The sequence below is a fragment of the Syngnathoides biaculeatus genome, chromosome 16 (assembly GCF_019802595.1).
Source record: "Syngnathoides biaculeatus isolate LvHL_M chromosome 16, ASM1980259v1, whole genome shotgun sequence".
Classification (NCBI taxonomy): domain Eukaryota; kingdom Metazoa; phylum Chordata; class Actinopteri; order Syngnathiformes; family Syngnathidae; genus Syngnathoides; species Syngnathoides biaculeatus.
Window position 1 is genome coordinate 17,951,862 of NC_084655.1, and position 12,510 is coordinate 17,964,371.

At 41.7% G+C, this 12,510-nt stretch overlaps 1 protein-coding gene across 7 annotated transcripts in view; it reads left to right on the forward strand.

Annotated features, from left to right (window-relative positions):
* Positions 1-1,159: 1,159 nt before the first annotated feature.
* ppp1r1b (protein phosphatase 1, regulatory (inhibitor) subunit 1B) overlaps positions 1,160-12,510 on the forward strand; it is a 50,833-nt gene continuing 39,482 nt past the window's right edge. For 5 of the 7 annotated variants that reach the window (XM_061846693.1, XM_061846699.1, XM_061846698.1 and 2 more), the window contains exons 1-2: positions 1,161-1,210; positions 2,792-2,848. The gene's annotated coding sequence lies outside the window, so the exon portion shown is untranslated. Of the gene's footprint in view, positions 1,211-2,110; positions 2,171-2,791; positions 2,849-12,510 lie in introns of those variants that run through there. The other 2 variants (XM_061846694.1, XM_061846695.1) reach the window with 2 other exon arrangements.

A 12,510-nucleotide genomic window follows, 5' to 3' on the forward strand; every position in this document is an offset into this window, starting at 1 on the left:
TGGAGTATTTCCAATCACTCGTTCAATGCGCTAAATTGGTACAAAATGAATAATTAAATTTTAATTATGATGATGTAAATGTTTGACGGGCCAGATTGAAGGAAGGTGTGCGGTGTAGGTGGCACGCAATCCATACTTTTCCCACCCGCCCTCCCTCCGTATGCATATCCACTCGATCTACATACAGTAACTGTGTGCACACACATTCATAGTACCACGTTCCTCTCCACCCTCCGGGGCTCGCCCCCCCCCCACCCCCTCTCATAAGGGGGCACCATGTGGCACTTTATTCCCCCTGGCACGAGGCTGCCCCTCTGCCAACTCCGCATTGTCCGCTGGCTGCTGAAGAACACGTGCCCGGAACGTACCCAACCCCCACCCCCAACCCGCCACCGCCTTCGCCCGTTCGCTTTTATCGTGTTTACCGTACATTGAGACAGATGCCAGCGTTTTGGGTCTCCAAGGCGCAAACCTGAGACGAATGGGGCGTTCGCGGAGGGGACCCGCCGTCGGGAAATCGTCTTTTTCATATTTGTCACCTTTTGAGCCAAAAATGTCCACTCCTGCCGTCTGTGGTGACGGTAAGTGGGCCGCTCCCCCACAACCGGGGCCATCACTTTTCACTTTCACGGTTTCTCCATCTTTCATAATCACAGGCTGAAAACGAGACAGTTCTCATAAAGCTGTGGAAAGATGACAAAGGTAGGTACAAATTAGGAACGGCAGACACCACTATGAGTAGATTGGACGCCCGCATACTTGAAGTTCAGCACCCCCGGATTCATCTATTTGTGGATCTCCCCCCCATTTTTTTTTACATTATCTTCCTATGGTTATCGCAAAAGGTTACACTTACGTTTATCCTCTTGTGTTTTTAAATAATATTTTTGTAATTTATTTTTTTTTCTTTGTGGGAAGGAACCAACCCTCAAAAAGACTTATTGGTGGTTTCGCCCCATTGATTCGGGAATTTTAGGAGAATTTAACAAAACTGACATTACTGAGGGAGTAAGCTCTTTTAAATTGAAAAAAAAAAAAAAAAAAGATTGAGTCAAACTAAATCTAAAATCCAAGGTGAGCACTTTTCTAGAAGCAGTGCAATCCGAAATCCGTTCCAGATTTTCTATCCAGCAACATCCGGACAGCTTTCTTCATCCCACGTGATCACAGCAACAGTTTGCGAAGGTGCTAACATAGTAGCAAGGTGTGAGTAAGTTGCTTACTTAAAGTTGTTTTTTCCACATACACTTCACACTTTACTTTCAGTTGACTGCATATCTAAACTCTCATAACAACAGAGTGAATTCCCGTTTAAATGTACTACACACTTCCTTAGTTTTTGTTCACAAACCCGTTAGCTTAAAGCTAACAGCAATGAATGAAAAACACCTTTCACGAGCTAACGGAAGTTGGCATTGAACTTGCTCTCAGAATGATGACTGTTGGTACACAAACGCTGTACAAAAACATAAAAACACAATATAGTAACACTCTCTAGGATATATTCTTCAAACTACGAAAAACGAGTTATAATAATAGTCATTCGTGACTTCTTTATGTGTTTCTGGAAGTTTGTATATTATGTGTATCACAGTGCCTTTTTTTTTGCTTTAAGTATAAATTGCTGGTACTGGCAGTCTGAATACCTTAAAATATCAATCTGACACAATACCTGGTATTCGCCCATGCTTACTACAAATGATGTCTTGCTTCCACAAAAGTCCTAGCATCCTAAATTTGCTTGCTTCTGTGCTGTCCAGTATCATCTTTTTCACAAGGATTGACTCAAATATCCCAGAGTAACCACCGTAATTTCCGGCCTACAAGCAGCGACTTTTTAACATGCTTTCAACCCTGCGGTTGATTGGGGCGACGCTAGCATTAGCGTTAGCGCACCTGGTTATAAGCCTCAGTACACAGAGTTTAATGCTAGCGCGGCGCTAGCGTTAGCACACCTGGTTATAAGCCTCGGTACACAGAAAGTGTTTAACGCTATTGCCGCGCTAACGTTAGCCCCTGCGCTAACGCTACCACCGTGCTAGCATTAAACTCTGTGTAAAAACTCTTGCCTTTCCTATCAGAGCGATATGATCCGGAAGTGCCTGGATGTCAAGGAATGGTTGGGAAAGGTTCCTCGGTGCAACATTCCAACTACCTCCAACCAGGAAAGGTGATATACAGTATTACCCACAATCCCTTACGGCAGCAACATTTAAAGCAAAAAAAATAAATAAATAAACGATGAAATTTACAGTTTCAGGCTAAAGATTTTTAAAAAAATGTCCACAACAGTATAAGGAAACAAATGTGTCAAAATTAGTCTTACAGAAAAATAGAATTGTGCAAACATGAATTCACCTCAAAAATTGGAAAACTAATGTTGCTGTCGATATGGAAATAAACTGTTGTAAACACGAAATATTTTAAATACAGACACCTGTGAGTAAAAGTTGGCACAACAGGATGGACAAAAGAGTGAGTTACAGAACTTGGATCATCAATACTTGACATCGGTAAAGAACAGTTGAATCAAATACATTTTTTAAGAGTGCCGTCCTTGTCTATGTTCAAAAGGTGGCACCATTTTGTCGCTCCTTGACTCGACGTATTCCAGCAAAGCTTAATTTGAGGTAGCAAAAAAGTTAGTTAGGAGATTTGACTTAATGAAGGGACCCTTTATGGACTCTTGAAAGTTATTCATTGTACCTTTAAAAAAAAAAAATGGACACGTATTTGAAATGATGAACGGTCATCTCATATATAAGGCTAATGGAATTTGATTTATCTTCAGGAAAGCTGTCTGTCCGAGATGGTGGACAAAATGGTGATGCAGGATTTGGGCATAGAGGTGAGTGAGACCAGCAAACTTTATCACTGCTAACCCTCCTTAATTCACGTGTAGGAATGAATTATTATAGTCACGAGCAAGCAAGAAACTCGTTTAGGCCCTCATCCTTTCAGTTTCTAAATCAAGTTTCTCAACATACATGAGCACTGGAATCCCAAAATGAAGTAAAATGTGTTTTACTAAAAGATAATGCCAAATCTACACCAAGTCTATGGATGGAGATGAGCGCCACCGGGATTTGAATTTGAAATGTAAAGCGATCACATTTTCAATAGTTGCGACAATTCGCTGTCTGAAATACAACCGGCTACAACTCGCTGTCTAAAATTCACCGTCTTCGCAGTTACGCTTTCTTAGTCATGTCACGTATGGAAGTAGACTAGTGCTAGAACCAGGGATTTGAATTTGAGTAGGATTTGAATTTGAAATAGGATTTGAATTTGAAATGGTAAGTGGATTTGAATTTGAAATGTTAATTTCAATAATTTGCTGTCGGAAATTCAACAATCCGCTGTCTGAAATTCAACTTGGTTGTTAAAATTCAACTTTGTTGTTAAGAAGACGGGGTTATATGGAAGTAGACTAGTTCCACCGGAATTTGAATAGGATTTGAATTTGAAATGTTACGTGGATTTGAATTTGTAATGGTAAGTGAATTTGAAATGTTAAATTCAATAATTCGCTGTCTGAAATTCAACTTGGCTGTAAAAATTTCAACTTGGCTGTTAAAAATTCAACAATTCCATATAACCATATAACAGCAAAGTTGAATTCTAACAATGAAGTTTAATTTTAACAACAATGTTGAATTTCAGACAGCGAATTATTGAATTTAACATTTCAAATTCAAATCCATGTAACATTTCAAATTCAAATCCTATTCAAATTCAAATCCCGGTGGCACTAGTCTACTTCCATATAACCCCGTCTTCTTAACAACAAAGTTGAATTTTAACAACAAAGCTGAATTTCAGACAGCGAATTATTGAATTTTTGACAACCAAGTTGAATTTCAGACAGCGAATTATTGAATTTAACATTTCATATTCAAATCCTATTTCAAATTCTAACCCTCGTAAAGTTTCAAATTCAAATCCTATTCAAGTTCAAATCCCGGCGGCACGAGTCCACTTCCATAGTGACGTCACATACTAAGAAAACGTAACCTGATTGGCTGGGTGTTCGGTTCTGACCTGAAGTAACCCCTGCCTGGTGGCACATACGGTGAATTTTTAGACAGCGAATCGTAGCCGGTTGAATTGTGGACATTGAAAAGTTACACTGAAATACAACTATTGAAAATGTGATCACGTTACTTTTCAAATTCAAATCCTGGTGGCACTAATCTACTTCCGTACAGGTCCTTTCCTTAAATTGGTAGACACGTCAACTCTCTTGGGCTGTGGCGCACCATGTTTGTTTTAAATGAAAACACTTTTTTTTTTTTTTTTTTAATTAAATTATAGATTATGTAGTCGTTAGTACTTTGTGTACCATTTTGTGTCATTATACTGGACTCTCCCATGCCGGAAGCAATCGCATTATCGTCAGTCGTGGTGTAAATACCGAATATATCTTTTTTTTTTTTCCTCATATTCTAAGCCGAGATCACAAAAAAAAGTATTTTAATTTAATTACATTTGACAGAAAACAATCAAATTACTATGTAACAGAACGGGCGACAGCTCGCGTCAACAGCAATACGGCTGAGGGAATTAAGAAGGGAATGGACATAGATGTGTAAAGCAAAGATTTGCGCAAAGTTGACTTTGAACGAAGACAAAATGTAACAGAGAGATGAAAAATAGAAGTGACGGAAAGTTTGCTTTGTCAACTTTCAAGGCGTTTGTTCTAATGGAGCAAAACAGCAAGCGCGGCGCATGGCACAGCTGCTCGGCGGTGCCCGACGGGGCCCGACGGGGCCTCGTGGCTGCGGGGCTCTCGTCAGTCTGGTCTCCCTCCTCCGTGTGCTCGGGTGAGAATTAGCCGGCTTTAGCGCTCGCCTCGCCTGCTGATCCCTTAATCTGCGGCGGCGGAGGAGGAAGGAGGCTTTGCGGGAGCGATGCGCGCCGTCGAGCCGCGTCTTTACTTCCTCTCTGCGACAAACACAACAATCAAACAACAGGAAGCAAAGATTTGATTGGGCCGTATTTTAAGACTTATTTCCAACCCTTCTTGCTTAACAGTCAATAGGTTGTCATTCAACTAGCAACTGGTCAAGATGGATTTAGGTCAGGGGTGTCCAGAGTCCGTCCTGGGGTCTTCTGCGTATATTGTACTCGCTCACCAAATATTCAAATAATATAATTCAATAATAATACACAATTCACATGTTCGCTGGACTCGTTCCCGTGCTTTTCCATGCTTTTCTAATTTCCTTATTATGTTCTCATGTCCTTCTTATGTATTTGTTATAGTCGAAAATCACCATGGCTACGCTTGTCAAATCCAGTTTATTTATTTAAAATGCAACATAAATGCAGTACATGCATACTGGACATACGCATTTTCTCCTCCTTTTTGACCAAAGTCAGCTAAGACTTGATTCTGGTATTTCTCTCAAGCAGGGGTGTCAAACTCGTATTTGTCCCTGGCCACATTGAAGCTACAGTTCCCCTCCCTTATAACCGTAAAACCATACAAATCTTTAATCACCTTATCATATTTATACATTAAATTTTGGTACAGAATTTTAGCAAGAATCATGGAAGTTAACGCATATTATTTGGCTTTGCGGGCCACATAAAATGACGTGGCGGGCCGGATATGCCCCCCGGGCCTTGAGTTTGACACCTGCGCTCTAAATATTATTCTGGTTGATTATCTTGTGGTGTGTGCTATGTGAGGAGATTTTTATTGATTCTTTTTTTTTTTTTTTACTTCCCCCTCTCCAAACTGCTTCCAGTTAGGGCCGGCAATTGTAAATCTTCAGAGTGTTCAATATTTCCGACCACAGAGCCATAAATGCTTACTTGTAGGCATGAAGAATTTGAGCATTTTGCCACCTTTCTGATCGTCACCAAAGCCCCGATTAGCCAATGTATCTATTGATTATCATGATTGATTATCCTGTTGTGGCGGCACGGTGGGTCAGCTGGTAAAGCGTTCGCCCCACAGTTCGGAGGACCCGGGTTCAATCCCGGCCCCGCCTGTGTGGAGTCTGCATGTTCTCCCCGTTACCTGTGTGGGTTTTCTCCGGGCACTCCGGTTTCCTCCCACATTCCAAAAACATGCAACATTAATTGGACACTTTAAATTGACCGTAGGTGTGACTGTGAGTGCAAATGTTTGTCTCTATGTGCCCTCCGATTGGCTGGCAACAAATTCAGGGTGTTTTCTGCCTCCTGCCCATTAACAGCTTGGATAGGCTCCAGCACTACCCGTACTTGTGTGGATAGGCGGCAAAGAAAATGGATGGATGGATGAACGGATGGATTGTCCTGATGTGAGTGATTATTTCCCTCCTGATAAAAGTGAACGATTGTGACCTAAATCAAGTCGTAGTTTTGTCAAGTCAGCTTTCGCGCAGTTGTTTATCATCAGCTCGGTAAACATAATTTTTGAAGTATTAAAAGATTTTTAGAAGCAAAAAAAACATTGGTGCGGCATGGCACGATGGGAGGGGGTTGGTTTCGAGCCTGGCACACTAATGAATATCTGATATGCGGCTGCACAGGAGCTCTTAATGCCCCCCCTGAACCCCCCCCCCTTCCCCCAGCTCCGAGTGTCCTGAGCCTGTTAATCACAACCCTTTAAACCTTTAATCTGTCGCACTCCAACGCGCCGACCTGCCAGCGCCCCACCGCGCCACCCCGAAAACCCGTCACAGGGCTCCTCCCCCTCCCCCGCCCCTCCCCTCACGCAGACACATGTGACATATTGAGCGCCCGCAGCCAGATTCTTCCCCATGAGCGGCATTCCAGAGCAGGCCGTCCCGCGGGAACGGCGCTCGTGGGGGCCGCCTCGTTAATGCCTAAGTGTGCTGGGTCGTGATGATTGGACGGATTCTTCGCTGCGAACGTACATTTGGGGGCAGAAGAGTACCCCCAATCATTTAAAAAACAAACAAAAAGATTTCATACATTTTGACGAAAGCACAAAGTCATGGTGTGATTGTTCACGTTTGCGACCTAATATTTTATATGCCTACAACATCGAAAATCAAAAATGTTTTATTTCATAAATGATGATTTAATATTATTGCCGATTATAGACTTTTTGCAACAGCCATTTATTTTTTGTGCAGTCTGGCTGTCAGATGATAGACACTATGCTCCTGAGTCTATATTCTGGTTCAATACGATTTTTAATTTTTGATTGATTTGCTTTATGCACCCCAAACCAACATGAAATGTGTCATAAAATATTGATTTTAAATCTATAGTCTGTTTCTGTTTTGTCTAGTTTTGTAGCATGTAGTACAAAAAATGAGAGTTTTATTGGTATAACATGTTCACAATCTTCAGTTAACTTTGAAAACCTTCATTTTTGTTTTGAGGAACATTACACGATTGATGAAAATCATAATTCAAATATTATACACACATATGACTATATTTTAACTTAGATGAAATAGCAACATGTGCACCCTAAACCAACATGAAATGTGTCATAAAATATTTATTTAAAATCTATGGTCGGTTTCTGATTCATCTTGTTTTGTAGCATTTAGTGCAAAAAAAAATAAGACTTTAATTGGTATAAAATGTTCAAAATCTTTGGTTATCTAGGAAAAGCTTAGTTTTTGTTTTGAGGAACATTATACAATTGATTAATATCATCATTCATGTATTATACACATATATGAATCTATTTGAACTGAACAGATGAAATAGCAACATAAAAAAAGCTGTTTCCTTGAGCTATTTTTCTTTCCATGTTCGTTTTTGTTTCTATGATTTAAAAACTTTGTACCTTTAATCAAGATGAAATAATATATACTTTCTATACTTTCCAAATGTGGTTGTTTCCTTTTTGTTTTTTTTTTTTATGACACTAGAATGAAGAATTTGCACGCGTCAATTGTCAGACCGCACACGCGCGCGCATTTTCTCCCCGTATCTCGTTTTATTTTCTATCCTCTATTTTTCTGCCTTTGTCCTCTCCTGGCTTTTATTTCTTCTTTTTTTTTTTCTTCCTCCCCTTCTGCCTGCTGGTGAATATTTCATTGGCGGTGCAGGGCTGGTACATTAACCAGCGATGCCAGTCGCGCTCGCTGCTTGTGGCTGTATAAAAATAAACACACTCTAGTTGTAATGAACAGATGTCACAGAATTTAAACATCCCCCACCACTCCGCACCCCCCCCTCCCCCCCGCGACCCTTCATCTCACACACACACACACACTCGAACCTCTGCTCCTGTCTCTTCTCCTCATCTTCCTCGCTCACGCGTGCAGGTTCACGACTGGAAGAAAATACCATGCAACAACTACAGTAAAGTGGCAATTTTTTCCAATTAGGAAATAATGGAAAATAATAATCTACTAAGTTAATATGGGGCTAATGTAAAACAGTTAACTGTACAGGCTAAGAATTAAAAAAAAAAAAATTTTTTACGCTACAGTATACTGCACTGATGTCCAACTCAAAGCACGGGGGCCAGACCTGGCCCCCCACATAATTTTATGTGGCCCGCGAAGCCAAATCCAGAGTGAGAATTTCAATTATTCTTGTAAAGATCTGTGCAAAAATTTCAAATTGTCATGCATCATAAATGATAAAGCATTTTTGTGTTACCAAATATGAATAGTTGAAAAACACATCACCCTCGATTTCTGATTCCAAAGGGAGATAATAAATTGATGATGTAAATACGATGAAGCGATTAAATATTTGTATTGTTTCACAGTTATAACGGCCCTCTGAGGGAAAGTGGAACCACAAATTGGCCCGCGAGAAAATTGAGTTTGACACCCCTGGTATCCTGTACGGGCAAATCCGAATTTAGCATTGTACGCTTTCAGTGCAGTACCATGTTGCGCCACAGAGCGCAGGAACAGCACTGAGGTCTATGTGACGTAATTAAGAGCAAGAATAAGAGGCAAAGAAGGTCCCCAACTACTGTAAGATCCAGGAACAGCCGTCGGTCTTGTGTGGATTTGGGTTTCTCCTGTAGATGTATGTTAAAGTTGCGCTTGTTTGAAGGTTTATAATTACCATAAACATCTATGCTAATTTACGTTAGCTGGTCTATGATGTTTCACAGTACGTGTTAGCATTAAGGGAGCGGACTCTTTTTGAACAACGTTTTAGTGGTGCCTTGAGATGCAAGTTGAATTTGCTGCCTCACCACATCTGCAACACAAAACACTTGTATCTCAAATCATGTTCCCCCATTGAAATGCATGGAAATGCCTTTAATCTAGTCTGTTATTTTACTAATATTTTGGTATCCACAATTTCAATAATTATTTGGAATAATGAATAAAAAGGGAAGAAATACTTTACTATTTGTTTTTAGGGGAAAAGTATGAATAACCAATATTACAGGACTCATGATGATGTCAGTAATCTGGCATTATTAAAGAAGTACTTTTAATGAAGTACTTTGCCCACCCCTTTTTTCCAATGCTCATTAAACTAAAATCTCATACGTTGTCACCCATCTTTTTCGGTAATAATCGCCGTGACTCTTATAAAGAATAATTCCCGATTAATTGAATGTGTATTGTTCTTCTTTCTTGTTAGTTTGTTGTTTTTTCCTTCTTCCGAGTACTCAACTTGCATGTGGTACCAGGACGGCACCGACCGCCGGAGTCCAGTTCCTCGTGTGTTGTTACGTACTTGGGCATTCAATCCGATTCTGATTATTTGCAACCGCCTTTCATGACGTCCCACAATCCTCCCCGCGACGAGCCGTCCCCAATTTGATGTCACACGTGTCTACATAAATGCGCGCGTGTCCATCCATCCCCCTCGTCGCAATCCCGCTCTTTTTTTTTTTTTTTTTTTTTTCCCCCCCCCTCCCGCTCCGCCATTGAGCGCGTGCCAGCGTGGTGTGTTTGCTGGCTGACAGCAGCCAAGGAGAGAGCATTGTTCTCCTCGTACCCGGAGACCCTCCCCTGCCAAGTCTGAGATGAGAGGCGCTCTCCAGTGCTAACTCCCTCACAGTCGGGCATCACACGGAAAAACACACACACCACCACCAGGTGGGAGGGTGATAGCATGCTAAAACTTGGGCAAATACATACAGAGAGGTCTGCTAGGTAATAATAATAATAATGTCATCTCACAAGAGGCCTAAAAGTATTTGCTACATTGGGAGGCCATGCAGGGATGTAGCTACTTTTCTTATGAGTCAATATTATTCATATGAATTGGTCAGAAAACTGGGTCAAAATAGTCCGCGTGGTTCACGTTGTAATGTTTGATTGTTTCTGGTTATTCCCAAAAAATTGCTCAAATCGAGAAGGGATGGTCAGGTGGATAAGATGGTAAAGCATTGGCCTCAGAGTTTTGAGGACCCGAGTTCAATCCCGGCCCTGCCTGCGGGGAGTTTGCACGTTCTCCCCATGGCTGCGTGGGTTCTCTCTGGGCACTCTGATTTCCTCCAAACACATGCAACATTAATTGGACACTCTAAATTGCCCCTAGGTGTGATTGTGAGTGCGGCTGTTTTGTCTCGATGTGCCCTAAGATTGGCTGACGACCAGTTCAGGGTGTACCCCGCCTCCTGCACGTTGACAGCTGGGATAGGTGCCAGCAGTCCTGTGACCCTCGTAAGGATAAGCGGCAAAGAAAATGGATGGATGGATTTACAGTGCTGGCAAAACTAGGCGACAAACAAGTGCGGAGATCGTTTACAATATCTCGCAGTAACGATTTAAATTATGTTATTGGGATGAATACGCAGGAAGTGATGAACAAGGCAAAAGTGATTTTCCGATCAGGAAGTGGTGGTGCAAGTCGTAAATGGTAAATGGACTTCAACTTCCGGTCAGGGCAAAACATTGCTTTGGGTACTCTTTCACGTGAAAGTGGTTTGATATCATTACAATTGTACATTGTGAAACATAATATTGGAATACGTTAGGTTTAGCTTTTTTTGGTGTCAATATAGTTCATTCTTGTTGTGCTGTTAGCTGTCAAACCGTGCAGACGGTCGCAAAGAAATAAGTAAGTGTGTTTCAGTTTTACCTTCATAATTAATTATTATAATTCTGAATGTGAAAATATATCATTACAATATTACGAAGGTCTGTACTTGCTATCACATGCGTATGTGTCAATGTATCTTTTAAACGTTCCTGGGCATGCTGAAAATGTTTAGATTATATTCCTGTCTCTAGGGATTCAAAACATCCCAAGTATATAGATTTATCGCATCGTTTTCCATGACAATGTGTGTATTGTTTACCATGCTTTTTGCCCTGACCTGAAGTCAGAGCCTGTTGACCATGGAGGAACCAATGCTAAATGCAGAGTGCACAGTCTAGTTTTTATTCTACGTCATTAGAAAGTAGTAAATAATGATCCAATCAGGAAGTCATGGATAAAGCAGGAAATGCTGACCATAGCAGGAAGTGAAGGTCAAAGAGTAACTGGGGTTGAAACAGGAAGTACCAGATGAACTGGAAGTCATGTTTGGAACCGACCAATGATCGACAAACCAAAAAGAGAAAATGATGCGCCAATACTCTGAAGCAGTCAAGCCAATTGATGTGACTACGTAGCGGCCATTTTGGTGGGGTCAGAGTTTCATCTAAGGGGATGCGTAGGCCTTGAAATGTATTCAAAAGTTGCTCATCTTTCAACCGATGTTCTCCATGTTTACTTTTTTTCAATATTAATACATATTTGTAAGTGTAAAAGGTTGTTCTCCTCCCTTGTGAATATACTGCGGCATAATGTGCAGTGGAGACTGAAGGTGACCTGTGACCCTCGCAGTCATGAGGTGGGGAGAAATGTGTGTGTATGTGTGTGTGTGGGGGGGTATGATATGTGTAGAGGGTTGCAGTGGGGTGATCAGTGGGGTATGCTCAATGCCGTGTGACAGGTCCAGCTGGGAGGGTGCCCCCACCCCCTTCTCCCCCGAGCGCAGCAAACTGGTCAATATGGAGGCCAATTACTGCTGCCCATGTGACCACGAGGGGCATCATCCATGCCTATCGTAACACGCGCACACGCCATCTGCGCGGACCAGCAACCAAAGCCCCGCCCGCGCCCAGCCCCCCCCCACGCGCCTACTTAACCTCCAAAACCACGGCCAGGCACGCCCCCCGCCACATTGACCCCGCCCCACGTCACACTCACGTGCCGTGAGGATGATGATGACGACGAGCGAGGTGTTTGTTTAAGGGGGCATCAGGAAGAAGAAGAAGGAAAAAAAAGAGAATTCTTTCTTTCTCCTCATGAATCTGCCAGATGTTGCCCCACCCCCAACATTCCTGGACACCCGCCAAAAAGAACCCCTTCACCCCCTCCTCTTCCGGGGTCTCTCCCTCGAGCAGGACCCGCAGCTCTTCATCTTCTTCTTCACTTGTGTGTGCAAACAAGCAGATGTTGTGGAATTTCATCATCATCAGTTTGCATCCTTTTTTTTTTTCGTTGTTATTAGAATTGCAATTATTTTTCAGTTTTTATGGGAGATTTCATTTTTAATCCCTAACAAATTGCCAATTTGCACATGTCAAGTAGTCCCTTAATAAACACCAACATATT